This window comes from Quercus robur, chromosome 11 (assembly GCF_932294415.1).
Source record: "Quercus robur chromosome 11, dhQueRobu3.1, whole genome shotgun sequence".
Classification (NCBI taxonomy): domain Eukaryota; kingdom Viridiplantae; phylum Streptophyta; class Magnoliopsida; order Fagales; family Fagaceae; genus Quercus; species Quercus robur.
In genome coordinates, this window is record NC_065544.1 from 25,459,495 (window position 1) to 25,478,354 (window position 18,860).

Here is an 18,860-nt window from a genome sequence, read left to right on the forward strand (position 1 = left end):
TTGAGTTCAAATCATTAACAAATTCGATTATATGTTAAACCTTGGTTTATTTTCTTATCAAACAAGCTCAACTAGTAAAACTTGTTCATGAGCAACTAGCATATAGGTACCAGATACTCTGAAAGTGACATATGCAGCCAATGATATTTTCCCTAAGTGTTGAAATGTGTAAGCATTACATTTTACTTATATGCTTAGGTTTCTTGGTTTTTGGTTTCTTATGGCTGTTTGATCACAATCCATACACATGTTAGTTGCAATTTTCAATTCTAATCCTCTGCCACTGTGGGTAGAACCCTATGATCCTTGCCTTATTTTATCAGCTTAGTTGCACACTTTCACAATGCTCTATATTGCTTACTTTTGACTATCAAGAAAAGGAAAGAAAACAATTTTGTGTTCAAGGAGAATACACCAAAAAGAACCAAAAAAAAGAGGACCTCTATTACATAAAAATCTGTGCACTTCTCATTCAAACTCGTACAAATTATTTCAGAGACATAGAGTATATTTCCAAAATTATAGTTGTTTAGAAAACTAGCCCCCATATAGATTTGATTCATTTTATCTTTTGACTATTGTTTTGTAGAGACCTATAGTAGCTCAACTAGTGGGGAGTTCAGAAAGTGAGGTTATCTAACATTAGCTCATGAAATTTCTCTCTTATAGTATATGTGAGTTCTACATATATAAATCCACAATGCTATGAGAGGTTATCTAACATTAGCAACATGTTGCAAAAAACTACTCATAACACAGGTCACCAACTTCCCTTTTCATCAAGCACATGTCCAAAACAACGTCCTAAATCCTTTTAATAATAAAAATATTTATAAAAAAAAAAAAAAAAAACATGCACAGCACATCCTCTTTTAAAGCCCAAGTAGCCGTTCCCTATATTTGGTAGTGAACTTGTCGTTGAGATCAACGAACCAGAAATATTATGAGATAGTGTATTTCATGAACATACTAAACAATACTCATCAGTCATGAACATACTAAACAATTTTTGTTTGATCTCGTTCTATTCTTGTTGGTGGAGGCCAAAAAAAATTCATTTTGGTTTTCTCACTGTCATAGTTGGTGGATTTGGTAGATTAGTCAATAGTGTCATATTTGAAAAGTTAATACACACAAATATTAAAAACTTTTTTCTTAACTTATGTCTACTTAATTTGTAAAGCTAATATCTGTTTTCATTAGCTTAGATTTTTTTTCATTTATTTTGTTAAAATATAGTATACATTTTTCTTTCTTATATATCAAAAATCAAAATGTCATAATATTGATGGTATTGACATCATCCTCACTGCCTATACAACTTACCAATTGACAATCAAAAAACCATAAACTAATAATAATAAGTCAATAGCAGAAATTCCATGGCAGATACTCAAACCATAACAAAATGGAAAATACATGACAGTGGCCTACTAGAATCTACAATAAAATCACATAATAAAAGAGTCAAGACCTTTTGGTAAGATCACAAAATACATATCAAGGCCTAAAGTCAGCTACAACCAAAAAATGCCACAAAATACATATCATGGCCTAGAATTAGTTACTACCAAAATAAGGTTGGAACAAGACATCACCAACATCATCAACCCAACGAATGACTTGATCTTTGTTTTGCAAGGATTTCCTTTTTGAGTCCATCATAAAAAGCTTTTTGGTCTTCGTTCATGCCACTTGTGTCTAGCATCATAATTCTTTCATTCTCTTTCAACTCTTGCAAGCGAACCTTTTCCGCTTTGATACGTACTCTCTCTTTTTCGGCTACACAACCTTCTTCAAGAACTTTCATTTTCTTTTTCAAATATTCCGTTGCAATATCTTTCCCATCATCTTTTCTTTTTCGATTAGCCTTTTCAGCTTTTCTACCTATTGGCCTCTCGAAATCCATAATGTCGTCAACCCCCACTCCTTGATCTATTAAATCTGGAGTTTGAGGCATTTCTTTTCTTGAATCTCCCCTAGGCATAGTAGGTGCCCAATTTGGATAATCCTTCAAGATTAGCCAACAATGTTCAAATTGAAAAACGGAACCGTGAATTTCTTTAAACAATTCCTTTGCTTTCTCAATCTAAAAAAAATTAAATAAATATAACATAATTAGTTTCTTCAAACAATTCATTTGTGTTGTAAACCTAAAAAAATTAAAGACCATTGCAAAATTTATACCTTGTCATGAGCCGTGGTTCCACTTTCATTCTTTGCTTCAATTTTAGCTAAGGACCCAACAAATTTAACTGTTTCCCTATTAATTGTTCCCCATCGGGTTGTTAGGGATGCAACACTACGTGTAGAATCAGTCTTGTGGTCCATAAAGTATTTGGCAACTTTACCATAAAATGTTGTTTTATGTTGCTCATTACCATACACAGGATCAACACTGGTATTGAGCCATGCTGCTACAAGCAGCTTATCTTCCTCAACACTGAAGTTGACACCACGTGCTTGTTTTTTCTTAGAAGTGGCAACTTCATCATTCAGTGGAGAATCTTCGACTAACAGGGGACTACTTTCAGATACATCGAAAATTTCATCCTCAAGATTAATATTCCCCCGTACGAGATCAATGAATGATGAATAATTCCTTGAGTCCATGCTCTAAATAGATATGGAGACTGCTTGTTCTGGTTTGTTAATTACAACAAAATATATCATTACTAAACTTTGTCAATGTATCTCTCTGGCAAATTTGCCAAACTCAAAATGTGAGCCCTCATCAAACACATGCACATGAAGTAATAAGAAATAATTCCCACAGCATGGACTCAAAATGTATCTCAAAAAATACTTTTGCCTAAACATGAAGTAATTCCCACAGCATATAATAAGAAATTCTTGTTTTGACTTGTCCTGGCCAGAGCAACAGAGAAGACTGTCGGATAGAGTAATTCCCACAGCCTAATATTTTCATTTGTTTTGTTTTGTTTTTAAGAATAAGTAGACTATATTAAGGTTAAAGACAAGAGCAACAGAGAAGATTGTCGGATAGATTAATTTAGGCAGAACAAATTCATAACACAGCAAACAGCACATATGAACAGAATATAGAGAGAATCAAAACTAGACATTGAAATACCGAGAGAATCACAGAGAAGACGAATGAAATACCTGTACGGTGAATCGATGAAATAGTATCGCCCAAATAGAGTAAGACCAGTGAGCTATTCCTGTCGTGATTCTCGTGCATAGATTTCACCAGGGCCTCTTTCACGAAACCGGAAGTCCACTCACAAAGTTCTTGTGCCAAGAATTGATTCAAAGAGCAGACCGACAACCAGACCCACAATCAGAAATCGCAACCAAAACGGAGACAAAAACAACCAGAGGACGCCGATAGAACAGAGAGGCAGCCAACCAAAAGGGGAAAAAAAAACCAGAGAGAAGAGACCCACAACCCAAACGCCTACGCCCACGCCGATCACAATCGGAAAATAAAATCAGACCCACAACCAGACCCACAATCGGAAATCACGATCCATAGTACCTGCAGCCCCACCGACTTCATATTCATCATTTTTGAAAGCAGGGGGAAGGGATCTCTTTTCTGCAACGGAAAAAAACGGAGTAGATTTTACTCGGCACAACCTAACGATGCATCGCTTGGTGGATGAGTCGTTGGAATCAAGCTCTGTTTTGGCTCCATTGGAATCAACCTAATAATGCGCCCTTTTGGCTTCGTTTCGCTTTCGAGTCGTTGGAATCAAGCTCCAGCTGGACTGAAAGTTCCTTCGAGATCAATGTGTTGCTGGAATCTTCGGCGGAAGCACAAACACCCCTTTCAGATTTGCGAGCAATCACAACCAAAACGGAGACAAATGAACCAGATCGACACCGGTAGAACAAAGGACAGAGCGAATCAAAAGGGGAAAAAAAAACCTGATTTATGTGGTTAGATCAGTGATGGTAGAAACGAAACTGATGGTGGCTCAATTTCATGAACGGGAAGACAATAGAGCAACGGGGAAGAGGGAAGAAGAAAAAGAATGGGAGAGTGGAGATGGAGATGGAGGCGGTGAGCTGAAGGAGAAATGAGGGTTGAAAGAGAAATAAAAAATAATAAACCAATATACCACAGCCGGTCCGTACAGTTGTATATTTGTGATTTTACTGTAGCAAGTTGTAAAAAATTTAACATATACAACATCTGATAAATGGGCTTAAAATGGGTTTGGTGTGGGATATGTGCCAAATATTTAGCATTTGGCACATATCCCACATCTACTGTGGGTGCTTTTACTAAACAAGAATCCTACAAAAGGGAAAAGGCAAGCTAACAATAGGATCTCCGTACATTGGCACACATAAGTATGAACTTATAATTTTGTAACCTTAAGTGAGAAATTCACAAGCAACATAAGAAGGGATTGGCAAAATTGCATGCTGAATAATTAACCAGCTATACATGATATCTTCTCCATACGCGTCCTCACATTTTGAATGTTCAGAAAGTTGCATTCCTAGAAAGAACAGTTCAACCACAAAGCCCATATCAATAGCTTCCTTCCAACATAAGCAGGAACAATTTAGGGCCAAAAAATAGAGCAAGAATCACACCATTTGGTTGGGTGTGATGAATTCAGTGCAAGAGGCTGAGGGAAATAGGTAGATTACAGCCATCTGAAAATCTGAACCATGAAAGCACACACAAAGAAACACTATAAATCTAAAACCAACTATTACAAGCTATGACAGTGTATCCTTCCCTCATTGCTTTCCCTGAGTCCTAAGATCCTCCACTACATTTTTGTTGGTGGCCTGAAAGAGGCAAAAGAGGTCTTTGAAGGATAAATAGTGGTGCAAAGATGTGTTGTTATTTTTATATCTGTAATATATAGGTAAACTTAGATAGAATATCTTAGATGCAGTACATTAAATTTTCCAATTGAATTCAAACACTTGGCTGCATGGACCAATAAGATAAGAATAACGACATCTTTTCCAATAATAATTAAATTCAAAAAGTGTCTGAATTTAATTGGAGAACGGGAAACCTAATATATTGCACCTAAAGTATACAAGTTTTACCCATTATACATACATATATATATATATATATATATATTCACACACACACACTCTTCTAAACATGCATTTTATCATGAAATATGTTATTCATATAAACACTCATCCTATGCTAATGACAGGATCCTACATTCACCCTTGCTTCTCAACAAACAAACAAAACAAAATTTTAAAAAGGTTAACACAATTTTGAGTTTGAAATTTCACCATACAACTTTCATATGTGAATATAATCTAGAAGTGAAAGGCAAGGCTCATTAAAGTAGCAGGAGTGCTAAATTTTGTGTACCACTCTAAAGGATACAAAAATCTCAATTGACACAACCAAAAAAGCAAATGGTGCTGACTATTCTAAAAGGAGTCCTCAGGTCTACCCACATAGTTGCATACCTTTGATAAATATAGCAACCGTTTAAGTTACACCAAGCTCCAAGAGATGTTCAAGTAATAACGATTTCTTCCATCATCAAAACCCAAAACTTTGCTAGAAGATTTAAGTGGGTTTCCAATTATCTTTCCTTCAACAATTCCAGCAAATCTGGCAGAGTAATGAAAGTTATATGGAAAATAGTCAAAGATTAGAACCAGGACACTAATCCATACAACTAATTCAAGTTTTAGAAACATTATTCTCCAGCGATAGCAAAAGGAAAGTGATGAACAAGAAAAAGGATTCAGTTTATTTTGACAACAAGCAGATGGTACTCTTTACTCATCAAATTAATTTGGGCTACAAGGAAGTTTTACAAACGGTGACAAAAAGAATGATGGAAAATCATATCTGCGTTGATTAATTTGGGCTACCCACATGGTTCGCCTTACTATTTTCCCTCCTACCAAATGGACCCTACAATTATGTGTTACATAAAAGATCTGAAAAAATGAAAAAAGGGATAGGAGTTTGTGGGGTGGGTTCTTAAAAGGTTTTCTAAAATTGATTGTCTGAACTCACAATAAAACATCCAAAACAAGGTACAACGGTGAACAAAGCCTTTACCTACCACCCAACACAAGTAGGTACAAAAAATCTCATTTCTACACTTCATCCTACCAAACATAATGTCAAAAATCATAAAATCATTTCAACATTGTGGCATTGCCTATGTAGATTCATGTGAAAACTATGCAGAAGAAGTGAAGAACCGGATATTAAAAATAAGACGATATAATGCACATTTTAAATAGCAGGACAAAAAAAATCTCCAATAACAGCAATATATATTAAAGCAGATGAACAAAGGTAACAAAGCGAACATGGCAGCCAAGATTTGAAATGGGGCAACATAGTAGAATCATTACCTGCAATACCACCATGCAACTACCTTCTCTAAAAGCTTATGTTGTGAAGCCTTTTCCTGCAAGGTCAAAAATGCAATTGGCACCTCATATATGTGTGTGTATATATATAGATGAACATCATTTCTATACTTATATAAAGAAGGAAAAAAGGGAAATAAATTTCTAGATTTTAATATATATGATGAATTTCATAATGTAATATTTAGGAGAGCTTTTTTTTTTTATAAGAATAATTTTATTGAAAAAAAGGCTACATACAAAAAGCACAAAGCAGCCAAAAGAATTACACAAGAAAACAAAAAATTATGTACAATAAGAAAGAGACTATAAACACAGGAATGGAGTCACTAGCTGTGAATCCCCATGCATAATCTTGACAAGTTCATCCAAGTACCAGTGGGACTCTGCATAGTTTTCAAAGAAGATTAGCACCATCCGCACGTATGATAATTGTTCCCTAGAAGAATCACAAAACAAAATAGTATCATTAGCAAAAAGAAGGTGAGAGAAATGGATACCCCCATGTCTATGGGACCCTGCTTGAAATCCACAAAGAAAACCACCATTTTTTGTCCTCTTCAATAGTCTACTCAACACTTCCATAACCATAAGAAATAAAAGCGGAGACAAAGGATCCCCTTGGCGAAGGCCACGAGAACTACCAAAAAAACCCGCAGGAGATCCATTAACCAGAACTGAGAATTTAACAGTAGAGATGCACGCCTTAATCCACCAACTCCACCTTGCCCCAAAGCCCATCCTTTCCATAAGGTAAAATAGTGCATTCTAGTTCACATGATCATAAGCCTTCTCAATGTCTAGCTTAATTATAACACCAGGAATACCACTCTTCAACCTGCTGTCTAAGCGTTCATTGGCAATTAGAACTGAATCAAGAATCTGTCTCCCTCCCACAAAAGAATTTTGAGAGTCAGATATCAGTTTATCCAAAACCCCTCGTAGCCTATGAGCCAACACCTTAGCCAAAAGTTTATAAAGGCTACCCACAAGACTAGTAGGACGAAAGTCTTTGATATTTACTGCATTACTCTTCTCGGGGATCAAACATAGAAACGTGGCATTAAGAGATTTCTCAAAAACACACTGGCTGTGAAAATCTTTGAAGAAAGCCAATACATCCCTTCTAAAACACTCCAACATTTCTGATGGAAAGCCATAGTAAACCCATCTGGCCCAAGGGCCTTATCGCCTTCCACCTCCTTAAGAGCCTCAATAATCTCCTCCTTCTCAAACTCTCTCTCCAACATAGACCTCTCAGTTTCGTCTAGACAAGTGAACTCTAACCAATCAATAGTAGGTCTCCAAGCTTCCGGTTCCTGATATAATCTCTTATAAAAATCCACCACTTGATCCCTAACATCTGACTCCTCCTCAAAGAGAATGCCATCCACCTCCACTCCCCTAATCTGATTGGCTCGCCTATGGGAATTGGCAATTCTATGAAAGAACTGTGTGTTGTTATCACCTTCTTTGATAAAAAGAGCCTTGGACTTCTACCTCCAAGAAATCTCTTCCAAAGAAGCCAGAAAATCTATATCTGATTTAACCACCAACCTTGTAGCCTTGTCCTCTTGAGTCAACACCTGCATCTCTTCTCTCATGTCAATGTCTAAGAACTCAGTCAACAGACTCTTTTTTCTGAAAGCTACATCTCCAAAAACATGCTTGTTCCAATGCTTCAAATCCCTTTTAAGGGCTTTCAACTTACAAGCTAGAACGTAACTTAGAGGTCCCACGAAATGATAACCATTCCACCAATGACAAACCTTGTCCACAAAACCCTCTACCTTTAACTACATATTTTCAAATCTAAAAGGGCTCTTCCCCCTCGACATACCACTTGCCTCCACTAGCAAAGGACAATGATCTGACACCCCCCTAGGGAGAGTCCTTTGAGTCACATCTAAGAAATGCCCTTCCCAATCTGCTAACATCAAAACTCTATCAAGTCTAGACATAAAAGGACTATCAGAGTCTCGAAACCAAGTATATTCACCTCCTACCAAAGGAAAATTAATCAGCGAATGTTTTGCAATGAAATCCGAGAATTTAAACATAACTGGACTAAAAGAATTATAGCCAAATCTCTCAACCGGGTAACGGATAACATTGAAATCACCAAACAAGCACCAAGCCCCAGCTCACCGTGATGTCACTAAATCTAATTCCGCCCACATTGCATCCCTAAGACTTTCGTTAGTTAGTCCATACACACTTGAACAAATCCATTCAAAGCCATCTGACACTCCCTTCAACAAAATTGAAATTGAAAAACTTCCAACCACTGAATCTACTCTCTCAAAAACCCTTCTATCCCACATCAGAATGATACCCCCAGCTGTATGCATGGCATCTAAGGCCCCCCAGTATACAAAAGGGCTTCCCTAGAGACTTTTAACCAAGCTAGAGCTAGTGTTATCCAGTTTAGATTCTTGAAAACATACGATATCACACTTCCATTCCCGTAAAAGATTCTTCACAACATCTCTCTTATAAGGATTATTCAAACCCGTCACATTCCATGACAAAATTTTTAAATTCATTTACCAACAAACGAACCTAAACTAGAGGATTTCAAGCTGCCTCTAGAACTTCTACCAAAATGCCCATCGTAATTAATAGATGAAAAAAAATTTCTTAACTCCCTTATCCCCATTTGGTTAGAATTGCTTACCCGACAAGTAGTAACAGCAATCGCTTGCTGCTCCCAAACCCTCTCAAGTTTTTGAAAAAAATCAATACACTGTCTCTCACAACAATCAATTGGGAAACTCACAAAAGTACTAAAACCTCTAATCGTCATTTTCACCCATTTTGAAGGCTCCAAAACCTCTTCCACTGAAAACCCATCTGAACCATCTTCCACAGAGACAAGATCAAGAAAACCATTTGGATCCCACAGAGCCAAAGGTGTAATGACCTTAGGATTAACAGCCTCCTTACCCTTATCCGAAGGCAAAGAGTCATCCCAAATCAGTCTAGGAAACTCAGATTCAATCAAACCATGACCCACCTCAGAAATAGGAATATTCAAGTCCGAGCCCACCACCAATTGGCTCTGAACTTCAAACTGGACACCCAGAATTTTCAACAGTTGTTGAAAGAGCTGCAAAAGATGTATCGGCAACCAAAATCCCAGCCTCTTGGTCCATGATTTGATCAGTGACATCAGGGGAGTGGGCTGGTTCTCTATCAGTGCTCAAAACTACCTCCACAACAGTACTGTGAACATCTTGTAGCTGGATTGTGCCATCAATTGTCCTTGAACTTTCTCTAACATTCTCTAGAAAGTAGCTTCCTTCAAAACTGTCAACAATTCTGTTATAAACAGCTTTTGCAATTGTTGTCTTTCCCATTCCCCCAAGACCATGAATCGCTACAATTCGAACATCATTTGACTCTAAAAGTGACTTTATCTCCTTGGCATGAGAATTTAATCCAACGGGGAATTTAGCAACATATAACCGTGAGCCATTTAATTTCATATATGATATTGTTTTAATAACTCTTTGGATGAATCTAGATTCAGAAACACTGCAAATCACAAGGCATAATAGTCAATAAATGAGTTGGACTAGTTGGAAATAATAATGTGTAAATAAACTAAATTCAAGATGTTTAATTTTGTGCAATACAACCTACACTTGAATAAGAATTAATTAAAGTAAATGACATATTACTCAAGGATATGAGAAGTATCATTAATTTAGTTCCTTTTTTTGTTAGGAAATCAGATTTAGCCTTTCCATACTTGACAAAAATTATCAAGAAATTTTGGAAAAACTTTCAAAAGAATAGGCGGCAGAAAGTCTAAAATTTTTCTATTCAAATCATTAACCTTAATTTGTAACCTAACTACCAAGATATTATTAAAATAGAATAATTTCGTAATTTGTTATGTAGCTAGTGGTTATGACAAACTATTAAAATTATAAAAACCACGAAAGCATGAGACTAATTAAGAGATACTAACCCATCATCGTAATGCCATCCAACTAAACTCGCAACTTCTCTTAGAGCTGTCCTCCAACTTTGCACCTTATTCTTGAATTTTTCTTCAAATTTAGTCAACGCCGCCCCAAAATTTCCCCTTTGATTACGTACTTCTGATGGATCAACTTTATAAAAAACTGGTAGAACTAATTGGCCATTTGTCCTACACTACATAATCTTGATGAGTTCCTCCAAGCACCATGAGGACTCCGCATAGTTTTCAGAGAAAACAACGATCGAAATCATTGACCTTTCAATGGTTTTGAGAAGTTCCTCTGAAATTTCTTCTCCCCTCTGAAGATCAACGTTGTCGTTGAAGGTGTACATGCCATTATCACACAAAGCCTTATATAAATGGCCTGTAAAACCATTGCAGGTATCTTTACCTCTAAAGCTCAAAAAAACGTCATAGCTCCTTCAGTGAGTGGAAGAAGAAGAGGAGCCTCCTCCATCGGTCAGGTCAGCCATTAAGATCTATAAGGCATAAGATTAAGAAATAAAAATTATAAAATAAAATAAAAAAATTTGAGAGAGAGAGAGAGAGAGAGAGAGAGAGTCAACACATGGAAAAACCGAACTTTACCTTTTTGACAGTAGCTTCACGGATTCGAGGAGTGAGTCTATTGCAGTAGAAGCCTTGGTTTGGTGAGAGCTCAGAATTTACTCCAATAGGGCATCTAGCAACATATGACCGTGTGCCATTTAATTAGATATCTGATATTGTTTCAATAAGTTGTTGGATGAATTTAAATTCAGGAATACTGCAAATCACAGAGCATAATAGACAATAAATGAGTTGGACTAGTTGGAAATAATAACGTGTAAATAAACTAAATTCAAGATGTCTAATTTTGTGCAATACAACCTACACTTGAATAAGTAATATTAAATAAATGACATATTACTCAAGGATATGAGAAGTGTCATCAATTTAGTACATTTTTTTTTTGCTAGGAAATCAGATTTAGCCTTTCCATACTTGACCAAAATAATCAAGAAATTTTGGAAAAACTTTCAAAAGAATAGGTGGCAGAAACTCCAAAATTTTTCTATTCCAATCATTAACCTTACTTTGTAACCTAACTGCCTCGATATTATTAAAATAGAATAATTTCGTAGTTTGTTATGTAGCTAGTGGTTATGACAAACTATTAAAATTATAAAAACCACGAAAGCATGAGTCTAATTAAGAAATACTAACCGATTGTCGTAGTGCCATCCACTTAAACTCGCAACTTCTCTTAGAGCTGTCCTTCAACTTTGCACCTTATTCTTGAATTTTTCTTCAAATTTAGTCAACGCCGCCCCATAATTTCCCCTTTGATTACGTACTTCTGATGGATAAACTTATAAAAAAGTGGTAGAACCAATTGGCCATTTGTCTTACACTGCATAATCTTGACAAGTTCATCCATGCACCAGCGGGACTTCGCATAGTTTTCAGAGAACACAACGACCGAAATCATTGACCTTTCAATGGTTTTGTGAAGTTCCTCTGAAATTTCTTCTCCCTTCCAAAGATCATTGTCGATGAAGGTGTATATGTCATTATCACACAAAGCCTTATATAAATGGCCTGTAAAACCGTTGCAGGTATCTTCACCTTTAAAGCTCAAAAAGACGTCATAGCTCCATCGGTGAGTGGAAGAAGAAGAGGAGCCTCCTCCATCGGTCAGGTCAGCCATTAAGATCTATAAGGCATAAGATTAAGAAATAAAAATAAAGAAATAAAAAAATTTGAGATAGAGAGAGAGTCAACGCATGGAAAAACCGAAGTTTACCTTTTTGACAGTAGCTTCACGAATTCGAGGAGTGAGTCTATTGCAGTAGAAGCCTCGGTTCGGTGAGAGCTCAGAATTAATTGAAATGATTTGAATCGATCAGTGCGTTTGATTGGGAAAATAACCCAAAAAAAGATTGAATTTAATCAGAGAAGAGAAAGAGGTATCAGAAAATGTGTTCGAATGGAATTCAGATCGAATTCGAAATTTGGAGTTTTAAAGTGAGAGAGAGAGAGAGAGAGAGACAGTAAAACACGTCTTCTACTTTTCCATAAGGTTCTGTGAAGACTGAAGGCGTAGAGTGTTGACAAAGGAGAAGAACCAGTCATCGGATTAGGATCCGGTCAATACCCTAGGTATTGCACCGAGAGACCGTAAAACACGTCTTCTACTTTACCACAAGGTTCTGTGAAGGCGCAGAGTATTGACAAAGGAGAAGAACCAGTCATTGGATTAGGATCTGGTCAATACCGTATTGCACCGGGTGCAATACCGGTGCTATACCAGGTGCAATTCACCTACTTCCTTCACAAAAGTTTTTATTTTTTACTTTAATTTTTTACCTTTTTTTTCTTAATTTTTTAATCAATGGTTGAAATTAAAAGTTACCTTTTGCAACTATCAATCTCAACAATGGATAGTAGAATTTTTTTTCTAAATAACAATAAATATTAAAAAATTTAGTTAGTTGTTACGTTTCAAAACAATGTTGAAAACTAAGATCTCGAGTGTCTAAAACTCGAGTTCCAAGATAAAACTCGAGTTTTTAAGTCTCGATTTGTAAGAGCATGGGTTTAAAGTGAGAAAAAATTCGACGTGAAAATCGAGTTTTAAAGACTCGATTTCCATAAATTGCAGAAAAACGCCGCTATAGGGCTTAAAAACGTCACTATAGGGCTTAAAAACGCCACTATAGGGCTCCCTAAACCTAGTACTTATAAAAAAAAATTTTGCAGGAAAACGCCGTTATAGGGCTTTAAAACGTCACTGTAAGGCTTAAAAAATGTACTATAGGTGAAATTTTTTTTGCATGAAACTCAAGTCTTAAAGACTCAAGATCTATGTGGCATTTTCACACTCGCAAAGCGAGTCTTTCGGACTCGAGTTCTAATATAGATCTCGAGTTTCTAAAACTCGAGATGTTACTTTTCTTAAATCTTTCAAACCGTTCCTAACTTACTATTTTGAATCACTATTCACATCTGTTCTGCACAAAACCTCATGGATAGTAATTGCATCAAATGCAATATACCAACAATCCTTTCTTTTTTTTTTCTTTTTTTTAATAAATAAATAAACAGTCATCCATTTCTGACAATGCACAATTTTTGAAAGGCCAATGATACTCGCACAAATCTTTTTTTACATCAACTTTCATATTTTAGATATAGAGTTTTTTTTTTTTTTTTGCTTTTTAAAATTAGGATATTTTAAATTAATTTTGAATATTTATGTAAAATAGTAGATGTAAACAAGTGTAAAAAGATATTTTCATTTTTTAATTTTTCTAGTTAATTGTAACATATCTATTAATTTACTTCCTAATTAATTGAAAAAGTTTAATTTTTTGCCACCTTATCAAGTTTCATTGTGTTGTTTTACTCTCCTAATAATCGCCAACCCGTATGATGCAATGAAAAACTATTAAATGAAAGATTTAAAAAACAATTTCATGCACTTTTACAACATAAGGTATCAAAGAGATCATATAACTAATTTTTTGATAATTTTGGTGGTCATTGCCTACTCAAAATATTAAAATCATTGTATTAAAGTAAATAATTCAAATTTAACAATTATTAACAAATTAAGAGAAATTAACAATTATTAAAAAAAAGTTGCTATAGATGGTAGCTATAGTAGAATTTATTCAATGTGTTATAATCATTTACATCACCTCATAACATTGCTTCATAATCCATGTATGCACACCTCATAATAGAATATGTAACCTTGTATGATCGAGAAAGATCAACAAAAAAAAAAATTTAATTTAATCAAAGAAGAGAAAGAGGGATCAAATTAGCACATCAAAAAATGTGTTCAAATGGAATTAAGATCGAATTGGAAATTTGGAGTTTTATACACTCATTAATTTATCATTTTTAAGGATAAAAGAGTAAAATAATTTTTTTTAACTTCTTTTCTTTTTCTCTTCCCCTTTACACCTAAATACATCTGTTCTTCTTGTGGTGGGTCTTTTTGTGGTTAAAGTGGGCTGCCTCCTGCGGTATTGGGCCCGAGTATTCTGAGTAAGGGAGTTGAGATCGGTCTAACTGCAACTCAATTTGGTTCGGCTTGTGCGCAAACTATGTCTCGTCTGCCAGAAGCATGCTTATGGCGGGCAGAACGTGGTGCTTATCCTCTGTTTCTGCCGCAGAAGTAACTTTTCCCTAGTTTCTGCCGCAAAAGGAACTTTTTTCCAGTTTCTGCCGCAAAAGAACTTTTCTCCAGTTTCTGCCGCAGGACTGACTTTTTTTGCCATGTAGCAAAACTTTCTGCCGTGCGATAAAGCTTTCTGCTGTGCAATAAAACTTCCTGCTGTGCAGTAAAGCTTTCTGCTGTGCATTGAAGTTGTCTACTGTGCATTAAAGCTTTCTGCCGTAAAGCCTTCTGCTGTGCAATAAAGCTGTCTGTTGTGCATTAAAGCTGTTTGCTGTGCTTTAAAGCTGTCTGCTGTGCTTTAAAGCTGTTTGCTGTGCTTTAAAGCCTTCTGCCGTGCAGTAAAACGTTTTGCAATGTGAATGACTACTCTTCGTTTTTACTGCAGAAATATTTTTCTACTTCCTGCACATAAACAAATCTAAAGCCCAAAGAAAATACCCATCAAACAAATGTTAGTTTAAATGGATTAGCATATTCTCAAATATATACATACATATATGAGTATATATACTTATACGTATTCACATATACATATATAAAATATATTTTGCAAAACATGAGAAACAAGATATATGTATATATATACTTATGGCAGGATAATGATTAGTTTATGTCAACAGGTAAACACGTAATAACAAATAAAGAAGAAAGCTTCCACAGAAAAGGTTTAGCTAGTATAATAGCTAACACGGTACAGATAATGAAAATGTGCTATAGCAGAATAACTAGTACAAAAAGTAAAGATACCACAGCAGGACAATTGATGCAGCAGACGTGATAAAAACGTGCTACGGCAGGATGACTAAATACAGCAAATATAATTTATAATGAGAGAAATCAAATATATTTGCAATCAAAATCAAGTATTGAATATTCCCATAGGATAAGTAAACCAAGAAAGAACCCAAACCCCAACTTGAACAACCTTGTTATAGGCTTTTGCCATTAAAGTTGTGCATTTTGGAGAATAGGCCTAAATGGCTACTAGCTATTACTTTTGAGGACATCAAAGAGTGGGTTTGCTAAGAAGGAGGGAAAAGATGGTCTATTAATGCATGCCCCTATTCCTGCCATATTTTCTCTCTTTGTTTTACCACTTTCTTTCTTTCTCTACGTTCTTTCTTTACTCTTAGTTTCTTATTACTCTCCTGCCGTAGGTTGTTCCCCCATTTTTGGTCTTTCCTTTTCCTGGTACCTCTCTCTAGGTGCTTACTACTCTCTTGCCATGGGTTTTCCTCCCTTAAGTCCTTCCCTCCATTGGATCTCTCTCTTTCGGTGTTTTTTCTCTCTTCCCCTGTTTTTCTTTTTCTTCCTCTGTTTTTCCTCTTCCATTTCCTTCCTTTTTTCTGCCTGGTTACCTTCCTTTTATAGCAAACTAATTTAATGGGATTTCTCCCTTTTACCCCTAGGGCTTCACCAGCTGTTTTTGGTTTGTTGTGGGCATCCTTTCAAGATTACCCACCCACCTATTGGTTGCCCAGACCACTGCCATTGTTCAGTTCATGTCTGCTGCACCACTACCCATCTCACGACAAAATTCCCTTTTGTTTGTTCATGTTGTATACCTCTACCTCACTACCTAGCTCTATGGCATGCATCAAATGGTCCCAACCATTTATTACTTCTTTTGGGTAAGATACCATTCCAGCAAGATATCTTTCCCAAAAGAAGTTACGGCAGGAAACCAAATATAGATCCCTTTTTCCCCCCACCACCAAACCACGCCCTTTAAATCCCCTTGACCGTGGGCCCACCTCCCTTGTATTAGCTAGGTACAAGTTGGTGATGCCCCGGCCCTTCTGTGCTTGCTCTGCTATCTTCTATGTTTGCCTCCCACGGCGTTTCTGCCGTAGCAGATTAGCTTTGTTTTGGTCTGCTGCGTGTTTTGTCTTATTTCTTCATGCATTTCCTGCTACGTTTGTCATTTTCTTTTGGTTTGGCTTTTCTTTCCTTTACGTGATTCCTGCTGCTGACACTTCCTGCCGTTCCTTGTTTCTTTTCATTGTGCTTCTTCATATTAGTTTTCACGCTTATCCTTTTATACAAAATAATTTGGGCCTTTGTGGGCCAGATAATGTTGACTGGATCAAAAGGGTCTTGGGCCCAATTTGTCTTTGTCTGCCGAAGTCATTTTGCCAGGGAACTATATTATGCAGCAGATCTGTATTCTGCGACAGATTTGTATTCTGCGGCAGATTTGTGTTTTGCTGTAGATTGCTTTCACTTGCACTTATTTCTTTGGACCTTTCTTGCTCTTCGGTCTTCTTGGTGGGTCTTTGGGCCTTGCTTTTTCATTGGGTTTTCTTCCTCATGGGCCTTTGGGTATAGTTTTGCAAAAATGGGCATCAACATTCAGCCCCCTGAGCATATGGATTGCTCCTGCAATTCTTATGCGAAAATTCATGTAGTTTTCTTTTGCGGGTTGTTTCACAACTCACATGCGAATGCCTCTCTTTAGCTTGATTGTTTCTGCTGATTGCCTACATGTTATTATTTGACTTGTGCTTGCTGGGCCTCTTTGGGCCTTTTGTATGCTTTCCTTTTGCTAAATTCCATTAGCCCAGTACTATCATTGGGCTTGTACTATGCTGTTTCGGGCTTTCTTGTCCCATTTCATTGCTTTTAGGCTCCTTTGTCCCATTCGGGCTCCTTTGTCCCATTTTATTCTTTTGGGCATCCTCGGCCCGTTTCATCACTTTCGGGCTCCTTTGTCCCATTTGGGCTCCTTTGTCCCATTTGTTTTCCCTTAGGCGTCCTGGGCCCGTTTGCTTTCCTTGGGTTTCCTCGGCCCTTTTCCAAACTTCGCATTACCATGGGCTTTTACTAACTTCATTGGGCTTCCCTGGCCCAATTACCTTATTCACATCCTTGGGGCTGATGGGCTTGCCATCAACCCCTTACTTTCTTTGTTTTCATTACTTTGGGCCTGTCGCGGCCCATTCTCACTTTTTCACATCATATACTGCCCATGGTTTGCTTTTTCTCTCTTTCCGGGCTCCTTTAGGCCCATTTACCTCTTCAAGACCCATTTGTTTATCTCATAGGCTTGTGATCCATTATTCCTGCCATTTGGGCTTAATGGTTTTTTTCTCAATTTACTAACTCTTTTCTTCCCATATTATTGGGCTTCTTCTTGCTATTGGGCCCCCTTGCCAAAGTGGGCATCAACACTACCCTCATTCAAAGGGATTGTCAATGATGATGATGTGTGCATCCTTCTCTTCTTCATCATTCTCTTGCTTGTTTCTTGGTTTGCTTCTTGGAAATTTCTTGTGATCTTAGACTTCTGCAATGGTACTCATTTCTTTAAGTCTGCGGTAACTTGTATACTTATTTCTTCACGTTTCTGCAGTAGCACGTACTCATTTCTTCGCTTTTGGGGGACAAATACTCATTTTTCTGCTTCCGCAGAATATGTAGACACTTTCTGCTGCAATACATGCACTTATTTCTCCTCGTTAATACACCTCTTACTCTGCTTCTGCTATAGCAACATCTATACTGTAGGAAGTGAAGGTTGTGGCAGATTCTACAGTAAAAGAATTAGGCTACTTCAGCTAACTTACTTTCCCCACGTATTCCTTAGCATCATCTCTTCTTTCTTCCATAAGTGTAGTTGCTCTCTAAGAACAGTTAGAAGACACAGATGTCGTGGAATCCTTCCTTGTTGGGTTCTTCTTCATTATGGTGTTCCACATCTCTATAGAATGCTCAAAATTGGCTCTTTGGATTCTTTGACTCTTCTTTCTCTTGCCAACTTCACGAATAGCACTTTGTGGAGCGAGGATCCTTCTTACGGTCTTCATTTTTCTTTTCTTTTAGCCACCTAAGGTTGCTTCACTTCAGGCTTCATCCATTCTCTAAAAATAGAGAAAATATTGTCTTCTACTATCTTCGCATCTAAGCCAACGACTGAAAAGAGTTTCATCAAAATAGTTCTGCCAGATTACTTTCTTCAAGTAGGGTTCTTTCACAAGAGGAAAGCTTCCTCCAAGTGTGTAGATCAAAGGGTGGCTTCGCTCCTTTATCTTGTGCTTTCTTCTTCTCTTTGCATTCACATAACTTCATTTCTTTTGCTCAAAACAAAGCATAGAGCTAACATTGCAAGCCCTCATCATAGTAGAGTACTCTTTCATTTGTTGATAATACTTTCTACCGTGTTGAAGAACACATGTATTCTTTGCCAGGATGAAGTTTCTGCGGAGAACGATGTTGGGTCTTGTAGAAAGGCAAGTTTCTTTCAGTGATGATGTATTTATGGAAGACCTCCTTATTTAGAGCTACTACTAACATGGGCAAATGTATTGTTGCAATAGTAGAGAACCTTTTAGCCCCCAAGAT

At 36.7% G+C, this 18,860-nt stretch overlaps 1 protein-coding gene and 1 long non-coding RNA gene across 2 annotated transcripts in view; both read right to left on the reverse strand.

Moving 5' to 3' along the window:
- The window catches only part of LOC126704873 (disease resistance protein RPV1-like), an 88,827-nt gene that overhangs the window by 10,644 nt on the left and 59,323 nt on the right, over positions 1-18,860 (reverse strand). The gene's annotated exons all lie outside the window — the stretch shown is intronic.
- On the reverse strand, positions 5,205-6,399 carry LOC126706581 (uncharacterized). Its single transcript, XR_007648658.1, has 2 exons — positions 6,340-6,399; positions 5,205-5,578 (listed from the first exon to the last, which is right to left on the reverse strand). It is a non-coding gene; the product is annotated as an uncharacterized LOC126706581 (long non-coding RNA).